Source organism: Triticum aestivum, chromosome 2D (genome assembly GCF_018294505.1).
Source record: "Triticum aestivum cultivar Chinese Spring chromosome 2D, IWGSC CS RefSeq v2.1, whole genome shotgun sequence".
In the NCBI taxonomy this organism is placed as follows: domain Eukaryota; kingdom Viridiplantae; phylum Streptophyta; class Magnoliopsida; order Poales; family Poaceae; genus Triticum; species Triticum aestivum.
Window position 1 is genome coordinate 556,722,197 of NC_057799.1, and position 22,530 is coordinate 556,744,726.

Sequence of the window (22,530 nt, forward strand, 5' to 3'; positions counted from 1 at the left end):
CCCCGGGACCCTTCCAGTGGTCCCGGTACAATACCGGTGACCCCGAAACTTTCCCGGTGGCCGAAACTGGACTTCCTATATACAAATCTTCACCTCCGGACCATTCCAGAACTCCTCGTGATGTCCGGGATCTCATCCGGGACTCCGAACAACTTTCGAGTTACCGCATACTAATATCTCTACAACCCGAGCGTTACTGAACCTTAAGTGTGTAGACCCTACGGGTTCGGGAGACACGCAGACATGACCGAGACGACTCTCCGGTCAATAACCAACAGCGGGATCTGGATACCCATGTTGGCTCCCACATGCTCCTCGATGATCTCATCGGATGAACCACAATGTCAAGGATTCAAGTAATCCCGTATACAATTCCCTTTGTCAATCGGTACGTTACTTGCCCGAGATTCGATCGTCGGTATCCCGATACCTCGTTCAATCTCGTTACTGGCAAGTCACTTTACTCGTTCCATAATGCATGATCCCGTGACTAACTACTTAGTCACATTGAGCTCATTATGATGATGCAATACCGAGTGGGCCCAGAGATACCTCTCCGTCATACGGAGTGACAAATCCCAGTCTCGATCCGAGCCAACCCAACAGACACTTTCGGAGATACCTGTAGTGCACCTTTATAGCCACCCAGTTACGTTGTGACGTTTGGCACACCCAAAGCATTCCTACGGTATCCGGGAGTTGCACGATCTCATGGTCTAAGGAAATGATACTTGACATTAGAAAAGCCTCAGCAAACGAACTACACGATCTAGTGCTATGCTTAGGATTGGGTCTTGTCCATCACATCATTCTCCTAATGATGTGATCCCATTATCAATGACATCCAATGTCCATGGTCAGGAAACCGTAACCATCTATTGATCAACGAGCTAGTCAATTAGAGGCTCACTAAGGACATGTTATGGTCTATGTGTTCACACATGTATTACGATTTCCGGATAACACAATTATAGCATGAACAATAAAAAATTATCATGAACAAGGAAATATAATAAAAACCATTTTTATTATTGCCTCTAGGGCATATTTCCAACAGTTGTGGCTGGTCGAGACGGAGCTAACCACATCTATCCTCCGTGCCACGTTTGCATGATGAAGCTGTGTGGCTAGTGGGGTGTTTTCGACCGACTGGCTGTGTCCTGAGGTTGAACCATAGGTACTACGTCTGATACAGTATATTTTTACACGCACATTTTTCCTCCGTGCCGAGACATGCACACCCTACCGCGCGGTTTCGGGGTCCTCCCGGGTGGTGCACGCATATATTCTTCCTGACGTGGGACGCCCTACCGCGCGTTTTCTGGGTCCTCCTCGGTCGTAGCGCCGAAGCAAGTAAATGAGTCGTCAAATCACGAAAGACCACCTTTCCCGGCGAGTACATCAGTGAAGCACGGTGGCTAGCTAGGTGGGCTAGTTCGACCGATTAGCTGGGCCGCCGCCACATTTGTTTTTTCACCCCTTTTTTTATCTACTTGTCGGCAGGTAAATTTAAATATCCACCGCGGCGTTGCTCTGGTGTTTGGGTGCGGCAGGATTTTTAATTTTTTGAGTGACGGGAGCAGGCGCGGCAGGATTTTTAATTTTTTGATTGACGGGAGCAGGCGCGGCAGCAATTAGTCACGATGACTCCGCCAGTAAAAACCCACTGCTCCCTGATGTGAGAAGTCGTCGACTGGTGTTTTACCGTGGTGAAAACCAAAAGATTCCCTGCTCCCTCCGCCTTCCCGTAGATTGCATTGCCTTTCAGCCGTTTCGCCCCCTTTGCTTCCTCTCCCCATTGCTTCTACCTGGTGCCATGGCGGCGCAGCAGATCACGAAGTCCGAGGTGAGGCGCCTGACACAGGAGCTCCATGCCAAGGATGCGGAGCTCAGGGCCAAGGACGTGGAGCTCCGTGAGCTCAAGGAGGAGAGGAGTGCCATGATCCTCCGTTATATGCGGGAGTTCACGGAGCTTCAAAAGCGGCAGGCGTCCACCACAAAGATGCTCGAGGCGTCGGCGGCGTTGCTGCAGAAAGCAGGAGATACGATAGGCCGTCTGGGGAGCCGGCTGGAGCGCGAGTTGCGGCTGCGCGATGCCTACCGTCGTGCCAGCGCGACGATGCCGGCCGTCGGGCTAAACCCGTTCGACCACCCGGTCGACTTCAACGAGCTGCGGCTTCCTGACCTGGTCTCCTTCTTCACCTATATCTCTGAGGAGCTGAGCCATCTCCGCGCGATGGTGGGGGCTGAGCTGGACAAGGAGGGGTTGCGGGCTGCCGTCGCCGTTGCCGGGCGAATCCTTTCAGGGCTCCGTCACCGGAATCCATTCATGCCATTGGACGCCGTCTTTGACGAGCTGGCTCCGGTCGACTGGGAGCGGGCTCTGCGAGCGGTTGCACTCTGCATCACCAACGTCGTGCGCCTCGAGAAGAAGAGGGACTTCGGTGGTGTTTAGGCGCCCTCTGCATGGGCATGTCCATGTCTCGGCGCAACATGACCGTTGGATCAAACTCAGACGGTGCAGATCAGTCACTGTAGCACAAAGCGTGTGGGTGTGTTTGGTTGCATTCTCATCTCAATATAGTTGTTTCCTCTTCGTGTATTTTTGTCAACCTACTAGTGTGGACTCATGCACCCTTCATGCACTCTGCCAAACACCCAAAAGTAGGTCGAGAAGGGAACTTTTGCTCCCATCCCGTGCACCCTTCATACACCCTGCCTAACACTATTCGTGCTTCATATGGTTCATGTTTCGTGGAGTACTGTAGCACCGTACTCTCCGTGCGCTGTGGACCTAGTTCTGTTAACATTGATCTCACCGTTCATTCTCGACCGGACAGTCGAAAAAGCGGTACTATGTTACATATAGGAGTAGTTGACATGCTCACAACATCATTTCTTATCGTCATATCTTACTACACTAGCAACAAGATTGTGTAGTACTGACGTATGAACCACTGCACATGCCTAGTAGTAGGAGCACTGTGTATGTTCAAGTGGCTGCCGGGTTTCGCACTCCTCCGTCGTAAGAGTGGAAACGCTTGCTGTAAGCATTTTTTTCTTCAGAAAAATAGTGGACACGCTCTACCATGCAGATCCTCCTCCAGCCATGCACTAAATTACTCACTTTCGCCGACGTGTGGGACAGCCAGCACCTGGGTCCACTAGCCATGCACTAAATTACTCCGTAGTAGAGTGACGGTAGACTACCCCGATCGAACCGCCGCAGTAATTCCCAATGAGCCGTCAAATCACAAAACCCCCTCCTTTCCAGCAGTAAGTTGGACGGAGGAAGCAACCATCATTTCACTCTTCTCTCTCATCTTCCTCTCTTGAAGAAAACCCCCACTTGCTTCACTTCTCCCTCATCTTGTTCCTCCTTTCACTCTTCTCTCTCAGCTTCCTCTCTTGGATGGACGCCGGAGCACCGCCGACGTGATGTCTATGGCTCTGGCCAAAACCGTCGAGGCTCATGGTACGAAGAAGCGCAAGGACCCCGCCGAGACTACCGCAGAGAAGCTCAAAGCCATCGCCCTGTGCAAGCCCCCCTCTCCGGGAACCCTCATTAAGCAAGTCCAGGTAATGTCTCTTGTTGACGATCTTTTTCTCGATCTTGATCGTGTTTTTTCATTAACACGCAGTACTAGTACTGGTAGTACAACTTTCTGGGTGATCTTTCATGTGATTTTAGTGTGCCAAATGACGGTTCTAAATTCCTCTTTTGACCAAAACATGCGAGAGGTTGACACTGATTTCTTATAGACAAATCTAAGACAAGAATTTTGGGACGGAGGGGGTACTTTATGAACATCAATGCTACCTTTTAAGAGGGTATATTTGCCTTAGTAACTTGTGTTATGGATATTGCATGTAATCCCTCTGCTCTCATGCCTTTGAAGACATGTTCTAGTGTCTTTGTTCACTCATTTTTGTGCGTATATATAGTCATATATGGAGTATAATATCGAAAATCATCTTATATTTCTGAACGGAGGTAGTAATAAAATATGGTTTCTGTTTGAATTAGAACCAGGTCCACGGTGGAGATGAAGTTCTCAAAGTCATGTCGTGTGAACTGGAAGACCTGATGATGAGTTCTACTGCTGAACTATCCAGCTGTTGTGTCCTTGTCGCCACGTGTCCTGAACTAGTGTTTTCCTGTAGCATTGTTGTCAGGCGTGTTCTCGAGGCTGTACTTGACCACAACAATTTCATGGCTGTGCCTTCGATTACGCAGGGTGTGGTTCTTGTAAAGCTTCCCAACAAATCTGATGCGGCCTGTCTTCATCATCATGTTTATGAGTGGAAAGACCACTCTGTTAGGTTCTCCAAGGTTGACAAGATGGTGATGGTGCATGTAGACATCTCACATGAGGTCCATGGCCTAGTCAGTTATGCGGGGTTCATCCCGTAGGTCGGTGGCAAGAAATAGTCTGCAGAGTTTAGTTAGTGCAACTTTGCTTGTCTGTAGTAAGTACTATTGTTCAGTACTTGATTTGTGTTTGTGAACCCTGTATTATTTATTAGTACTGCCGCTTTTGGTGTGTGAACGGTCTATGTTAATGTCTATGTTAATGTCTATGTTAATGTCTGTCCACTCCATTCAGTCTGTACATTTTGAAGTATCCAGATCATATTTTTTGTGAGGGCGGTTTATCAATTATGGTTACACTCCAATATCTGTATGCATTGCAGGGTTTATCGCACCCACCAGGATTTCCAGTCCCATGGATGTTCGGTCCATACAATTTGTCACGACCTTTGGACTGTCCTGCTTGTGGGAGTAGGCGGGGCCCCTGCATGCCACGCGTAGTTGGACGATCAATCTTCTGTTTAGTACTTCAACATAGTGATTTCTTGGTAAGGATTCACTCGTGTCACATCAAGTAAATCTTATTGATTTCACTACTGGAATCAGCTAATTTGCCATCTGCCAGCTCTTTGCCGTCTGCTAGCGGATGGCAAAGAAGGTCTTTGCCATCAGCTACCCAAAAGCAGACGGCAAAGAAATGGCAGACGGCAAAACAGGCCTTTGCCATCAGTCACTTCTTTGCCGTCAGCTGGCGGACGGCAAAGAATCTTTGCCATCAGCTGGCGGATGGCAAAGAATCTTTGCCGTCAGCTGGCGGACGGCAAAGAGAGAGGTGGCCCCCCACTAACGAGCCGTTTACGGAAAAAAACGCCCCCTCTTTGTCGTCTGCTAGCAGATGGCAAAGAGACAAAACAGCGGACGGCAAACCAGATCCACACCCACCGCGCGTTATCTCTTCTCTCCCTCTCCCCCCCCCCGCCGTTATCTCTTCTCTCCCTCTCTCCCCACCCCGACGCCCACCAGATCCGCACCCACCGCCGCCCCCGCCGCTCCTCGCTCCGCCGCCTCCTCTCCTCGCCGGCCGTCTCCGCGGCCTGCCTCCTCTTCGGCCTCGCCGGGTTCCTCGCCGCCGCGGTCTCCCTCTCCCGGGCGCCCGCCGAGGCCCCGTGGGGCCATTGCCCGGACTCCTCGCACCCGCTCTCTGTCTCCGTCGCCTGGGACCGGCGCCCCGGGGATGCCGCGGGCGGCGCCACCGACCTCCCGGCGGGCCTCGCCACCGGATCGCGCGGCAGGCACAAGGTCATGGCCTTCGTCGGGATCTTCACCGGGTTCGGCTCCGTCGGCCGCCGCCGCGCGCTCAGGCGGACGTGGCTCCCCTCCGATCGGCAGGGTCTCCTTTTGAATTGCTGCACTCTTCTCACTACTACTGATAAATAGTGATTAATTAGTTTCTTTCCTGAGTTCGAAGAATGATGCATGAAGTTGGACAATCTATTGTTCTGTACAGGGAATTTGTAAATTTGCTTCTAGAGTTCTAGTGGTAAACGTGCCCAAGTTCTGTTGCTTGATGATTGTCACAACTATTTTTTATTTTGGTTTCTATCAAGTGATGATGTTGCTTAAGTGCTCTTGCAATTCTCATCATGTTCACTTTAGTGCAGGTTGGAGGAAGCTACTGGTCTGGCATTCAGATTTGTGATCGGCAAAAGCAATGACAAGTCTAAGATGGCAGCTCTTAAAAGAGAGGTTGAAGAATATGATGATTTTGTGCTTTTAGATCTTGAGGAGGAGTATAGCAGGCTTCCATACAAAACGTAAACAGTATAGCTAGTATCTTATCATTATGTTATCTCTTCATATGGGAACTGATTTGATCTTATGTTTTAGGTTAGCATTCTTTAAGGCTGCCTATGCGTTGTTCGATTCTGATTTCTATGTTAAAGCTGATGATGACATTTACTTGAGACCAGGTGAGCAAGAAACTGACAACATCCAAGATATATGCTCTCGGTGGCTTCGACCAACATACACAAATTTTCTTTTTGTAAGGTACACATACACAAACATACATTGGATTGGATCTAGTACTTTCATATCATAGGATATAAAGAAGTAGTGGGGCTCACTTGGATTGGTCTAGTAGGCAATATTTGCTGTAAGGGCCTAAATTTGTTTTTATTTGTTTAGCGCTGACTGTTTTGGATTGGGTCTAGTACTTTCATATCTGCATTTTTTTTCATAGTTAAGTTCTGAGCTTCCTGAGATATGTTTCTTTTAGAGCCAACAATTGTGCTCGAGTATTGGAAGGGAATGCAATGGTTAGCATGGAATGAGGTACTGGACTGTTTAGAATAGGTTAAGCAGCTTGTTGTTCTCAGTGAATAGGGTATGTACTACTAGCATGGACATGTATGTAATGGCCGGGAGAAAGTTGGTTATAGTGTTTCCATTTCATAACTGGATCCGGTGGGGGTGGGGGAGCTGTCTAAGAAAAACAGTGCGAACTTAGAGAAAAATTGTGTGGTTAACTGGTTAAGAACCTGAGAAATGCAACTGCAAGTTTAGGGGTACATAAAACATACGGTGTACAAGTTGAGGGAACAAGAGCGCAATTCATACCATATGTTTTTTTGTATTTGCGAATGCTCACCTGGGCAATTATACTGTGTAGCACTCGTCGCTGCCTGCTTATTGTTTTGATTGTTCTCTTTTGATGAACGCAGGTATGAGCCACAGTCCTTCCTACTTGGATCAGAATACTTCCTTCATGCATATGGGCCTATTTATGCTTTATCAGCTGATGTGGTGGCAAGCTTAGTTGCTCTGAGAAACAACAGGTAAATATTCTAAAACTCGCCAAACTGTACCAGTAAATATTATTTTTTGGGTCTTAGCATGCCAACTAGTACCAAGATTTTTTTTAACTTGGTACCACAGAAAGATGTATACCTAAAAAGTGCCCTGGGGCCACATGTTAGTGACACATGAATGGCACTTCACAACTTGAATGTGCCGTGGTTGTGGTTGTGGGATGTGCCGTGGCGCGGTGGTGCTGGATGTGCCCACGTCGCCGGCGGTGCTGGATGTGCCGTGGCGCGGTGGTGCTGGATGTGCCCACGTGGCCGGCCGTGCTGGATGTGCCGTGGCGCGGTGGTGCCCCTGGGTGGCGCCTCCGTGCTGCGGTGCCCTTGGTTGGCGCCTTCGTGCCCGTGCTCTCACTGGTGCCACCGTTCTGGTGCTCTCTGGCAAGCTCCGTCTTGTTGTGGTGGTGTTGGTTGTGATGCTGGTCACACCATAGTGATGGTGTGGCTGCATCCTACTTCGGCTACAACTCCTTTTGGTGAGCTTCTCCTTGCTCCCCTCCTGATCTCTCTAATGCATAGCTCTAGATCTTGATCTTGTGGGATGTGAGGCTCTATTAGCTGTGGTTAGCTGCTGTAGATGAGCATCAACTTGTATTGGAGCTCTCTGTGATGGATTCTTGCTGTGTCAGGGTTTTGGTCAGTGACCATCTATGTGTATTTGTGAAGTATATATACTCCTGTACTGCTCTGTTCTATTTAGTTGATCCTGGAGTTGTTACTTTGGTCAGTTACTTTACTCATGAACGGATACTCACTTGTTCTTAGTTATTTTACTTCTAATACTGATATGAACAGATACCACTTGGTTTGGCTATTCCTATTTGCCTCTTTCTAATAGCCTATGAACAGATGCTATACTTGGTTTTGGCTGGTACTTTCCTAGTTTTCTACTGATAAGACAGATACTACATCTGATTTGGGCAGTGATGCTGGTCTGAGCCCCCCTCTCTTAGGCTTAATTTACATGTGACTATCCCTGTGCTGTGATGAACTAGCCCTGGCACTTCCAGGCTGTCTGAGCACATAATCCCTCAAGTATACCTTGAGGTCTTCTGTAGCTCTCCTTAATAGTTATCTCTTCTAAGCTGCTGGTGGTTGGATGTGTTGGGACTTGGTCTGGTTGGCTGATTATCTTGATCTCAAGTACTGGCTCCTAGGGCATTGCATTTCACCAAGTGAAATGCTACATTTCTAGTCCTAACCCATTCTCTCTTTCTTAGTGTTTTTGTTATGCAGGTTGGAAGAAAAGAAGAAGATCCGGAGAAGATCTTAGTAATAAGATAGTTTTTTAGGAAAATAGATATTTAGTTTTAGATCATTCCTTGTAATATTTGTTGGATATGTGTTCATGGATATGTGTTGGATATATATGTGTTCATGACTATATATTGGTAACATGTGTTGGATATATATGTGTTCATGAGTATTGGTAATATGTGTTGGATATGCTATATTGGTCATATATATATATATATGTGTGTTTGATTTTCTGTGAAAATGAATTGATATAAGAAGAAACAGAATTAATGCCTATTTGGTCTCTTTGCCATCTGCCAACAGATGGCAAAGAGCCTGCAGCCTTTGCCGTCAGCTGGCGGACGGCAAAGGCTGCCGTTAGCCACCTAACGGACACTAACACTACTCGTTTTGCCGTCCGCTTCTTTGCCGTCCGCGGCAGACGGCAAAGGCGCCTTTGCTGTCAGCCGCCGAAAGCAGACGGCAAAGTAGGTCTTTGCCGTAGCCTACTTTGCCGGAGCCTTTTGCCGTCCGCGGCTGACGGCAAAGGCCTTTGCCGTCCGCCGTTCATGCCTTTGCCGTCCGCCGTGGCAGACGGCAAAGTAGCTAATTCCTGTAGTGTTTACTGTCTAAATCTTATTGATTTAATGTCATGTTTTCTTTCTTTTCCTGCAATTTTACGATGCAGGTTTTGCCATGTGACATTCATCACAGAATAAACCGTTTGGTTTGCTCTACGATGGCTATTTTTGCAGGTTTCACTTCTTATGTCATGTCAGTAACGAAGGCACTGTCCATCACTTATATTACTGGAAAAAATTGGATCAGTCTGTTGTCTGAGTACAACCTGAATCCCTATGATGAACTGCAGTTTGGTTTAACAAAAACGCCACAATTAGTCCTTCTCGCGTTTAAAAGAAATGAAGAAAAAAACTGGATCACGGTCACGGATCCTAGTCAAGTTAGAAAGCTGATCATAGCAGACCAGACACGATCGCCGCTGTCTCGCACAGATCGAGCACCGGCAGTTGCTCTAGCACTGACAGCGGCAGCAGCTCAGTCTGATCCAGCTGAGGATTGGGCACCGACCGCGTCAGCGGATCAGTCTGATCTACCGGAGGATCGGGCATCGACACCGGCACCTGCTCCGACACCGGCACCAGCTCTACAAGGAGCACCATCTCCGGCAGCAGCGGCGGCTTCGGCACCTGCACCAACACTTGCACTTGCATCTGCTCCGGCCCGTGCAGTTGCACCGGCAACAGACTGGGCTGCAGTTCGCACTTCATATACCAAAGTCCTTACAAAAACCGACATGTCCACCTTCTTGGTAAGCATTGGCCGCCCAAGTGCTTCGTTCTTTTTTCTTTCCATGTTGTTTCACATGATTCACTGTGTTGATCTAACTGTTTGGGTATGTCTTCTTGTTTGCAAACAGAGAATTCCTAGAGCAACGAGGGAGTCGTTCAACAATCCGGGCGACCGCGGCCAAGTTTCTCTTACCATGCGCAGCCTTGGTGTGAATGAACCTGCTCAATATACCGTAAGTACAAAGGATGGTCGCATGATGATTGATGCTAAAGGATGGTCAAGGTTCAAATCTAAATCATATCTTGCGGTAGGGGATGATGTCAAAATCGAACTTTCTCGGCAAGGAGAGCTGGTCCAAATCAACTTTGAAATTCTTCAGTAGCAGCACGCAACTGCCGAACTGATCTATCCTCCGAGAGATTTTGATGTAATAATCTGGCATGGTGAAACAAGTGTCCTGTGTGTATAAGTAGTACGACAGTATTATTTATCACATGGTATATCGTTGATAGAATTGCAACTCTGATTGCTGGTTAGGAACTGTCGTTCGATTTCATTCCAACAGCTGCCGTGCTTTATTCAATTTTGTGTATTCGCCTTGCGACAGCATCTAAAACCAGCGCCGTACCGATCGCTTGCAATATGAAAAGCGCTGAGGTAGAACACATGGGCCCCCAAACATGCAGGGTCGGCCTGCGGCCCAAAGTCCAGAACCGTGAGCCTATCTGAGTATTATATTCTCAGCTGAACCCCCATAATGCCCGTGCGTTGCAGAGGGAGTATATTTCTCGGCAAGGTGAGCCTGTGATATAAAAGATTTGTATATTTCTTTACAGAGGGAGTATCTCTCTGTCAAAAAATATATTTATGTGTAACTAGTTACTCCTGTCTTTCTACTTCCTTTCGCTGATATGTGGGGCAACCGGCAACGGGGTCCACGTGCCATATGCACAAATTAGAGTGCACAACTTCACGGTAGACACACCCCGGTCGTAGCGCCGCAGTAATGCCCAATGAGCCGTCAAATCACAACCCCCCTTTCCAGCTTTAGCAGTAAGCTGGACGGACGAAGCGGCAATATTTCACTGGGCCTGAATCCCCTTCTCCCTCGTCTGCTTGTTCAGAGAAAACCCCCTCTCGGCGATTGCATAGGGTTTTCTCATGGAGAACCAGGTACGAATTCTTCATCCATCCCCGATAAATCCAAGTCCCTTGGTCGCAGGTAATCCTAGGATGGCAGCCGCCGCCGTTGATGCATTTTTCTTCCTACTGAATCTAGTGTGTTTCATTTGCAGTGCCCAAAGTGCGAGTACCCTACAGGTTTCTGCGCCCTCGGCGAGACGCCACACTTGTTCCTTCTCATCCTAACACAGCATTTTGAAACGCGCACAGTATGTTCCTAGAATCCTCTTTTCTATCCGGGAGGGTGGGGGTTTTTTGAACATGCTGTGTTCTCATATTATTTTTCCTGCAGTGTATTATTTGCTCTGCCAGAACACATGTACTCAAGATGCTCGGCCTTGCCATAACTGAATACACTAGTTTAATGGTCACAGTGAAGACAAGCCATGGATATAAGTTCCGAGTTGGGTTCATGAACCAAGAAGATCGCTGCTTTTTTATGGCCGAACTTGGATAAACTTTCTCAAGTGTTACGGACTGAAAGTTGGCGCACGAATGTTGATGGAAATAGCAGAACCTGGTCTCATCTTCACTGCGATCTTCCACCCCGACGTCGTTCCAATTGTTCATCCATGTTAGTTTTGTATCTGGTTCTTGCTTGTTGCCTCGATTACTTCTTAATCCACCTATTCTGTCTAACTAATCACAATTTAACTTTAGAAGTAGCAACGAATCTCTCACGAAGATGCTACTTCTAACTAATATTTTCTTATAATTGGTGGCACGTGTAGGTTTTTTCAGAGTTAAGCAGTCTGCTCGTTTGTTACTCTGTAATAACTCGGCTGTTACTAATGGCACTGAAGTTGACTGGATCGACATCCACAAGTTCCTACACTTTATTGATCGTCTTGAGGTCCTTGTGGGGCGTTTCAATGGTGGAAGGCCACGTGGGATATGTGTGCCACTGCTGCACTCGTTGAACAGGTCCAACTGTGTCGAGAAACTTATGGTACGAGCTGTTTTCTGTTATATATGTTGTTCATAAACTATTGCTTATACACAGTTTTACAGCTGTGATCTTCTTGAAACAGGAACTGCCGAGTTCTATTGTTCCTATACAGATGCCTGACCATGGTCGGGTCAGACTTGCGCTTGGTCACAACATGATGTTTATGTCGACCTACTCAATTCCCCTTGGAGGTGAAAAGATACTTATTCATGGGTGGTCTCAAATAATGAAGGCCCGTCCATCTTGGAGAATAGGACAGAAGATTATGTTCATGCTTTTCCATGGCTCTAAAGCGAATATCCTGTTTATTGACCACGTTGCGAGATGAAGCCGCTTTCAGAAGGTTGTGGATGCGCGGGGTGGCGCCTGGGCCTTGTCCTGGGGCTTGGCGGCCTCACCCTTGGTTAACTGTAGGCAAAGTAGCACTGTTCGAGGCGTGCTTTGTACGGTTGAACCTGTATAAGTACTCATACTGCTTTCAGCTTTGGTTGTTAAGTGCCCCTGCTGGTTTCAGTTAAGGTTGTTAAGTACTCCTGCTGCTTTTACAGTCTGTCGTGTTTCTTCAGTCCTGTCTTCCTCCAGCCGCCAAAACCAAACCAGCGCCGGCGGGGCCGCCTGCTTCCGCCTCCCACGGCTGGCTGCGCCTCAGCGCACGCATCGCCGCCCCACCGTCTCCTAAATCGTTAACGCCGACGTCCTCCGCGCGCTTTGGTGCGCTCGCCGCGGCGCCGCCCTCTCGCGTTGTCAACATGGTCAACAAACAACAGGAATCGGCAGAAGTACGTGGAGAGGATGACAGTAGGGGCCCACCACGTCAGCGTATGGAAAAATAAAATGCTTCCTCCTAGTGTTTTCCTGACATCTGGGACCCACGACATTGTGAGCGTATATAGTCAATAGACAAGAGAACAACACAAGATCGGCTGACACCTGGGACGTAGCTACTCGAGCAGTATTTTTTTGTTTGGTATTGTTGAGACGGAGCAGGGTTTGAACTGGGCTGTGGCCCGTCTAGCCCAGGCTTATATTTTATGTTCACCATGTGACCAGCCCAGCTATTTTTTCTTTGTGAAAATGAGCCCAGTTTATTTTTTCTGAAGAATACCCAATCCAGGCCTACTTATTTTTCTACGCCCTGATGGGCTGCAACTCTTTCAAGACGCCTGCAAATCTTGAAAGTAATATGAAATGGGTTGTAAATATAAAAACAGATGACAAATTGGCAATTACTTTATAATTTCTGAATTTTTTCACATTTTCAGATTCCTATTTCACTGGGCATTAACCTAATTTAAATATATCTTCAAAGTACTTTAAATCTGGCTCGACATTTCGGTATTAAAAATAGTTTGGAACCCACAGAAATATGCGAAATTGGCCCTGGCCAACCAAAAAAACGACTGCAATAAATTGCATAAGAAGTTGCCATGAGCTATATATAAATTATTAAAAAAAGAGGGAGTGGTCTGACTTGTGGGCCTGTTTAGTTGACGCGTATGCAAGATTTTTTTAGTTATTATATACGTCAACAAACGATTCTAGCAGACGTAACCGTTGGATGTCAATCCAACGGCCGTCGTGTTTCTTCAATCTCTGATCTTCTTGCTCCAGCCGCCAAAGCAGCGCCGGCGGGACCGCCTACTCCCGCCTCCCGTGGCCGGCTGTGCTGCCGCGCAGGCCTCAGCGCCCCCTACTACTCCCACCGCTGGCCAGGGCATCCCTCTACTCACCCACACCCCCTGTTATTCTGCGGCGACGGCAGCCTCACACCGCAGCCGAACCGGTGAACCCTCGTACTCCTCTCCGCGCGGGCTTCCACTGCCGCGTCTTCCCCGGCTCCGCGTCGTCCCCTTCCTAGGCCTCGCCGTCGTCCACCGCCGTGGTGCTCTCGGCGCGGCGTGGTCAATGTGGTCAACGACCGACTTCCATCGGAAGAGTACTGTACGTGGAGAGGCTGACAGCTGGGTCCACGGCAGCCGCAAGGAAGTGCCTCCTTATTACGCGGAAAATAATTATTCCTCCACCTGACAGCAGGGACCCACCGGACGGGCCACCAGTATTTCGCGAAAAAAACGTTTCCCCCTGACTGCTGGGACCCACAGGACGGGCCACCGTATTTCGCGAAAAAAACGTTCCCCCCGCTGTCAGCTCGGACCCACCGGAAGTGCCTCCTTATTACGCACAAAAAAATGAATACCCCCTGCTAGCTGGGACCCACCTTGGTGGGAGGCTGACTTGTGGGCCTACTAAGTTGACTGGGACGGAGGCCTTTGTCAACTTTAGTCAATATATGAACGATTCTAGCTCCAGTGACCGTACGATGTCCATCCAACGGCCGTAGTGCTTCTTCAACCTCTGGTCTTCTTGCTCCAGCCGCCCAAAGCAGCGCCGGTCGTGCCGCCTGCTCCTGCCGCCCGTGGCCGGCTGTGATGCCGCGGAGGCCTCACCGCCCCCTACTACTCCCACCGCTGGCCAGGCCATCCCTCTACGCACCCACACCCCCTGTTATTCTGCGGCGACGGCAGCCTCACACCGCAGCCGAACGAGTGAACCCTCATACTCCTCTACGCGTGGGCATCGACTGCCGCGTCTTCCCCGGCTCCGCGTCGTCCCCTTCCTAGGCCTCGCCATCGTCCACCGCCCTGGTGCTCTCGGCGCGGCGTGGTCAACGTGGTCAAGGAATGGCTTCCATCGGACGTGGACTGTACGTGGAGAGGCTGACAGCTGGGTCCACGGCCGCAGCAAGGAAGTGCCTCCTTATTACGCGCAAAATAATTATTCCTCCACCTGACAGCGGGGACCCACCGGACGGGCCACCGTATTTCGCGAAAAAAACGTTTCCCCCTGACTGCTGGGACCCACCAGCTACATCTTCGCACGCAAGGAAGTGCGTCCAAAAAAAACGATTCGCCCCCCTGACTGCTGGGACCCACCAGCTACATCTTCGCACGCAAGGAAGTGCGTCCGAAAAAAATGATTCGCCCCCCTGACTGCTGGGACCCACCAGCTACATCTTCGCACGCAAGGAAGTGCGTCCGGGCAAAAAAACAAAACGATTCCCCCCTGACTGCTGGGACCCAGCAGCTACACCTTCGCACGCAAGGAAGTGCGTCCGGGCAAAAAAACAAAACGATTCGCCCCCTTGACTGCTGGGACCCACCAGCTACATCTTCGCAGGCAAGGAAGTGCCTGACAGTCGGGACCCACCTGGTCGAAGCGTACGTAGCGTTGTCATTCTGGTCGCGAACGTGTACGTACATATATACTGGTCGATGTAGAGGCGCGCACGTGTCGTAGTAGAGGCGCGTACGTGTCGTAGTAGAGGCGCGCACGTAGCATGTACACGTACGTACAGCGGCCAGGGTGCAAGAAAGAAAATACGGCCACGTACGTACATACGGGCAAGGTCTCGAACGCCTACTCGCGCATACGTACGGCCAGGGCTCGTGTACATGGCTGGGTCGGAACGGAGAAACAGCGTCGTCGTCGTGTTCATGGGGAGGCAACGGAATGCGTCGTGTTCATCGGGAGGCAACGGAACGCGTGGGAGCCAACCGGCTGGGTCGGAACGGAATGCGTGGTCGTGTTCATCGGGAGGGCTTGGACGGAACAGGCGATGGAAACGAGGCCTGGCGTACCGCAAAACGGAGGAAACGGCCTTGTGTTCGACCAGCCACGTTCAAAATGGGATCCTGTTCATCGGGAGGGGTCTGGCGTACCGCAAAACGGAGGAAACGGACCTCCTACGGTCGAAACGGGGGTCCTGTTGATCGGGAGGGGTGTGGCGTACCGCAAAACGGAGGAAACGGACTTGTGTTGGAGCGCTACGGTCGAAACGGGGGTCCTGTTGATCGGGAGGGGTGTGGCGTACCGCAAAACGGGACTCCACGGGATACTGTTCATCTCCACCGTCGACCTCCTCCAGCCTCCACGGGCTACCGTCGACCTCCTCCAGCCTCCACGGGCTCCTGTTCATCCAGCCTCCACCGCGCGCTACTCCACCGGCTACTGTTCAACCACCCCTCCACGGGCACCCCTCCACCGTCTACTGTTCATCCAGCCCTCCACACCACGGGGTCCTGTTCAACCACCCCTCCACGGGCACCCCTCCACCGTCTACTGTTCATCCAGCCCTCCACACCACGGGGTCCTGTTCATCCAGAGGCAACGCCACCGCTCACTGTTCATCCAACCCCCCCCCCCGCAACGCTCACTGTTCATCCAATCGATCGGCTTCAGTTAGCAGCAGTAGCGAAGGAATCGCTCGATCGGGTTCAGTTAACAGCCATCGATCGATCGCTCGGGTTCAGTAACGCGTAGCCTGCAGTGCAATCGCTCGGGTTCAGTTAGAGCCCAACGCCTCGCTCGGGTTCAGTTAGAGCCAACGCCTCGCACACACGCGCGTACGTGTACGAGAGAAACGCGCATCGCTCGGCCCCCGACCTCCCACCGTAACCGGGAACTCCCCGAAATTTTCCTCCCCCTCGCTTCTACCATGGTTTTTTCCGTCATGGACGGCCCAAAGAATGTCATGCGGTTGCGTCTCCGGCCCGCCCAGGACGAAAAGCCCATTTTCTGTCATGATTTTTTGTCATAGAAGTAGGAGCCCACCACATCTATGATGATAGCGGGTTTTGTCACAATTATCGTCATAGAAGTGTCATATGTATGACAGAAAAAAAAATCGTTCGGCCCAAAATGTCACGGGTGTGTCTTTTTTTTGTAGTGTTTGGGGCCCGCGGCGCTCCGAACTTGACCCTTGGCCTCGTCGCGAAGCCAAGCCCGAGCGCACCTTGGGCTCGGGGGCTACTGTCGGTATTCTGGGAACGGGGGTCCCCAGACTTGCCTGCCTGCGGCCCGCGGCGTGGCTAAGCCAGCAGGCCGTACGGCCCATCTTCATCAACAAGGCATCCAAGACCCTCGCGAGGGGCCAAGCCTCGCGAGGCGGACGACGCAAGACCTCCTCAGGAGTGGCCTAGTCAGGCAGGCTCACGAGGAGCGGAGATATCAAGGTGGGGCAAACCTCACGAGGCTCTCATGACGTGAGCCATGACGATCGACACCAGGCGGGCGCCAGCACGCGCAGCGTCCTTGTTTCCTCTTTGGTGCTAAGGAAGCAGGCGCAGGTGAGGAGTACCGAGGCATCAGGCAAAGGTTGCTATATCGGTGCAACGAGACCAAGACCAGGAGGACGGCAAGACGGAGGTCATCGTGGAGCCCAAGACGGCATCACCACCAGAGCCTCTTGCAGGCGAAGACCAGCTTTGTCAGGATAGCTTGTACTAGCTGTCCCCCTTCAAATTTGCCCGCTGTTGTTGGCTCCCTTCCCGCTCAATATTTGGGAAGAGGACCAGGGCCTATATAAGTAGAGCTAGCCACCACAGTAGAGGGATCGAGCAGTTCATCCAGCTCTCACCCGCTAAGACACCAAGCACAAGAACACCTCAACCTCAGGAGGCTGTTCTTCCCTCTGTACTGTTCATCATCAGCCAAGAGGCAATCCACCACCACCACACTAGAGTAGGGTATTACACCGCAGTGGTGGCCCGAACCAGTATAAACCTCGTGTCTTTCTGTGTTACGAGTTCGTCGAGTTCGTCCGCGAGATCTTAGCGAGCTAGGGCGTAGATCGGTAGGAGGAAAAGACTTCGCGTGCACCCCAGTGTTCGAACCTTAAGGGTTTGCCGGAACCCCACATCCGACAGATTGCTTGTCGAGGTTTCCATTCGTGCGAGCTAGATCGTGTCCCATCCAAAGTCCCTGCGGAGTGGAGTTCACCACCTTCATCGTTGTTCCACTGCTAGAAATTTTTCGCTGCTACGAGTTGTTCCGCTGCTAGCATAGAGCTATCTTAGCAGGCGTAGTGTCGCCGTGCTGATGTGATCTTTTGTAACATCAGACCCTTTACCCTTATCCTTTGTAATAAGAGATGATTTGTTCTATGCCGAGTAGTGCCGTATTCTAGAAGACTTACCTCGATCTCTGGGCTGGAATACAAGGTGTTCCGGTCTCTTTGAGCTGGGGTGCCACATGCAGGTACCATTTACATAGTGTTGATTGGTTCTCCTACTGGATTTATACCTTGGTTTCATAACTGAGGGGAATTGTTGGGAAACGTTACATGGAAAACAAAAAAAAATTCTACGCACACGCAATGATCTATCCATGGAGATGCATAGCAACGAGGGGGAGAGTGTGTCTACGTACCCTCGTAGACCGTAAGAGGAAGCGTTTCATAATGCGGTTCATGTAGTCGAACTTTCTTCGCGCTCCACCGATCGAGTACCGAACGTACGGCACCTCCGAGTTCTGCACACGTTCAGCTCGGTGACGTCCCTCGCCTTCTTGATCCAGCAAGGTGTCGAGATAGTAGATGAGTTCCGTCAGCACGACGGCTTGGTGACGGTGATGGTGATGTGATCTGCGCAGGGCTTCGCCTAAGCACCGCGAGAATATGATCGGGTGTGTAAACTGTGGAGGGGGGCTCCGCACACGGCTAACAATTGATGTTGTGAGTTCTAGGCGCCCCTTCCCCACGTATATATAGGTGGGAGGGGAGGAGAGGCAGCCATGGGGAGCCCCAAGTAGGATCTGAATCCTACTTGGGGTTTCCCCAAGTGGCGCCCCCCTTTCCTTTTTTTCACCGGAGAAGAAAGGGAAGGGGGAAGAGAGAAAGGAAGGGGGGCTGAACCCCCCCCCCCCTTTTTCCTTCTCCAATTCGGCTTCCTGCCTAAGGGGGGGTGCACCACCCCTTGTGGGCTGGTGTGCTCCCCTCTTATGGCCCATATCTTCCCCCCGGGGATTCCGGTAACCCCCCCCCCCCAGTACTCCAATAATTACCCGATACACTCTGGAACACTTCCAGTGTCTGAATACTATCATCCTATATATCAATCTTTACCTCTCAACCATTTCAAGACTCCTTGTCATGTCTGTGATCTCATCTGAAACTCTGAACAACATTCGGTCACCAAATCACATAACTCATATAATACAATATCGTCCTCGAACATTAAGCGTGTGGACCCTACGGGTTCGAGAACTATTGGTGTTAAATCACATAGTGATGTGAACTAGATTATTGGCTCTAGTGCAAGTGGGAGACTGAAGGAAACATGCCCTAGAGGCAATAATAAAGTTGTTATTTATATTTCCTTATATCATGATAAATGTTTATTATTCATGCTAGAATTGTATTAACCGGAAACTTAGTACATGTGTGAATACACAGACAAACACAGTATCCCTAGTATGCCTCTACTTGACTAGCTCGTTAATCAAAGATGGCTAAGTTTCCTAGCCATAGACATCTGTTGTCATTTGATGAACGGGATCACATCACTAGAGAATGATGTGATGGACAAGACCCATCCATTAGCTTAGCATAATGATCGTTAAGTTCTATTGCTATTGCTTTCTTCATGACTTATACATGTTCCTATGACTATGAGATTATGCAACTCCCGAATACCGGAGGAACACTTAGTGTGCTATCAAACGTCACAACGTAACTGGGTGATTATAAAGATGCTCTATAGGTGTCTCCGATGGTGTTTGTTGAGTTGGCATAGATCGAGATTAGGATTTGTCACTCCGTATCGGAGAGGTATCTTTGGGCCCTCTCGGTAATGCTCATCACTATAAGCCTCGCAAGCAATGTGACTAATGAGTTAGTTGCGGGATGATGCATTACGGAACGAGTAAAGAGACTTGCCGGTAACGAGATTGAACTAGGTATGGTGATACCGACAATCGAATCTCGGGCAAGTAACATACCAATGACAAAGGGAACAACGTACGTTGTTATGCGGTTTAACCGATAAAGATCTTCGTAGAATATGTAGGAGCCAATATGAGCATCTAGGTTCCGCTATTGGTTATTAACCGGAGATGTGTCTCGGTCATGTCTACATAGTTCTCGAACCCGTAGGGTCCGCACGCTTAACGTTCGATGACGATTTGTGTTATAAGTTATGTGATTTGATTCGGAGTCCTGGATGAGATCACGGACATGACGAGGAGTCTCAAAATGGTCGAGAGGTAAAGATCGATATATTGGAAGGCTATATTCGGACATCGGAAAGGTTCCGATTGATTCGAGTATTTTTCGGAGTACCAGAGAGTTACGGGAATTCGTCGGGGAAAGTAGTGGGCCTTAATGGGCCATACGGGAATGGAGAGAAGGGCCTCAAGGGGTGGCTGCACACCCCCCCATGGCAAGTCCGAATTGGACTAGGGAGGGGCGGCGCCCCCTCTCTTTCCTTCTCCCTCTCCTACTCCTTCCCTCTCTCCCCTCTTGGAAAAGGAAGGGGACTCCAACTAGGATAGGGAATCCTAGTTGGACTCCCCCTATAGGCGCGTCCCTCCTAGGCTGGCCTCCTCCTCCTCCCTCCTTTATATACATGGGCAGGGGGCACCCCAAAGGCACTCCAAGATTTGTCTTAGCCGTGTGCGGTGCCCCCCTTCATAGTTACACACCTCGGTCATATCGTCATAGTGCTTAGGCTAAGCCCTGCGCCAGTAACTTCATCATCACCCTCACCATGCCGTCGTGCTGACGAAACTCTCCCTCGGCCTCAACTGGATCAAGAGTTCGAGGGACGTCACCAAGCTGAACGTGTGCAGATCGAAGAGGTGCCGTGCGTTTGGTACTTGGATCGGTTGGATCGTGAAGATATTCGAGTACATCAACCGCGTTACTAAACGCTTCCGCTTTCGGTCTACGAGGGTACGTGGACACACTCTTCCCGCTCGTTGCTATGCTTCTCCTGGATAGATCTTGCGTGATCCTAGGATTTTTTTTGAAATACTACGTTCCCCAACAGTGCCATCCGAGCCAGGTCTATGCGTAGATGTTATATGCACGAGTAGAACACAAAGAGTTGTGGGCGATAATAGTCATACTGCTTACCAGCATGTCATACTTTGATTCGGCGGTATTGTTGGATGAAGCAGCCCAGACCGACATTACATGACCGCATTCATGAGACTGGTTCTACCGCCGTGCTTCGCACACAGGTGGCTAATGGGTGTCTGTTTCTCCAACTTTAGTTGAATCGAGTGTGACTACGCCCGGTCCTTGTTGAAGGTTAAAACAGCACACTTGACGAAAAATCATTGTGGTTTTGATGCGTAGGTAAGAACGGTTCTTGCTAAGCCCATAGCAGCCACGTAAAACTTGCAACAACAAAGTAGAGGACGTCTAACTTGTTTTTGCAGGGCTTGCTGTGATGTGATATGATCAAGACGTGATGATATATAATTTGTTGTATGAGATGATCATGTTTTGTAACAGTTATCGGCAACTAGCAGGAGCCATATGGTTGTCGCTTTATTGTATGAAATGCAATCACCATGTAATTGCTTTACTTTATCACTAAGCGGTAGCGATAGTCGTAGAAGCAATAGTTGGTGAGACGCCAACGATGCTTCGATGGAGATCAATGTGTCAAGCCGGTGATGATGGTGATCATGACGGTGCTTTGGAGATGGAGATCAAAGGCACAAGATGTTGATGGCATATCATATCACTTATATTGATTTCCTGTGATGTTTATCCTTTATGCATCTTATTTTGCTTAGTACAGTGGTAGCATTATAAGATGATCTCTCACTAAAATTTCAAGGTATAAGTGTTCTCCCTGAGTATGCACCGTTGCGATAGTTCTTCGTGCTGAGACACCACGTGATGATCGGGTGTGATAAGCTCTGCGTTCACATACAATGGGTGTAAGCCAGTTTTGCACACGCAGAATACTCGGGTTAAACTTGACGAGCCTAGCATATGCAGATACGGCCTCGGAACACTGAGATCGAAAAGAACGAACGTGAATCATATAGTAGATATGATCAACATAGTGATGTTCACCATTGAAAACTACTCCATCTCACGTGATGATCGGACATGGTTTAGTTGATATGGATCACGTGATCATTTACATGACTCGAGGGATGTCTATCTAAGTGGGAGTTCTTAAGTAATATGATTAATTGAACTTAAATTCATCATGAACTTAGTCCTGATAGTATTTGCATATCTATGTTGTAGATCAATAGCTTGCGTATAGCTTCCCCGTTTTATTTATGATCTATTCCTAGAGAAAAAATAAGTTGAAATATGATGGTAGCAATGATGCGGACTTGGTCCGTGATCTGAGGATTATCCTCATTGCTGCACAGAAGAATTATGTCCTTGATGCACCGCTAGGTGACAGACCTATTGCAGGAGCAGATGCAGATGTTATGAATGTTTGACAAAGCTCGTTATGATGACTACTTGATAGTTTAGTGCACCATGCTTTACAGCTTAGAATCGGGACTTCAAAAACGTTTTGAATGCCACAGAACATATGAGATGTTCCAAGAGCTGGAATTGGTATTTCAGACTCATGCCCGAGTCGAGAGGTTTGAGACCTCGGACAAAGTACTTAGCCTACAAGATGGAGGAGAATAGCTCAACTAGTGAGCATGTGCTCAGAATGTCTGAGTACTACTATCGCTTGAATCGAGTGGGAGTTAATCTTCCGGATAAGATAGTGATTGACAAAATTCTCTAGTCACTATCACCAAGTTACTCGAACTTTGTGATGAACTATAATATGCAAGGGATGACGAAAATAATTCCCGAGCTCTTCGTGATGCTGAAATCGACGAAGGTAGAAATAAAGAAAGAGCAT

General features: G+C 49.3%; 1 pseudogene; it reads left to right on the forward strand.

The window, feature by feature from the left end:
• Positions 1-5,362: 5,362 nt before the first annotated feature.
• Positions 5,363-7,153, forward strand: LOC123055919 (probable beta-1,3-galactosyltransferase 14; annotated as a pseudogene).
• Positions 7,154-22,530: the final 15,377 nt, after the last annotated feature.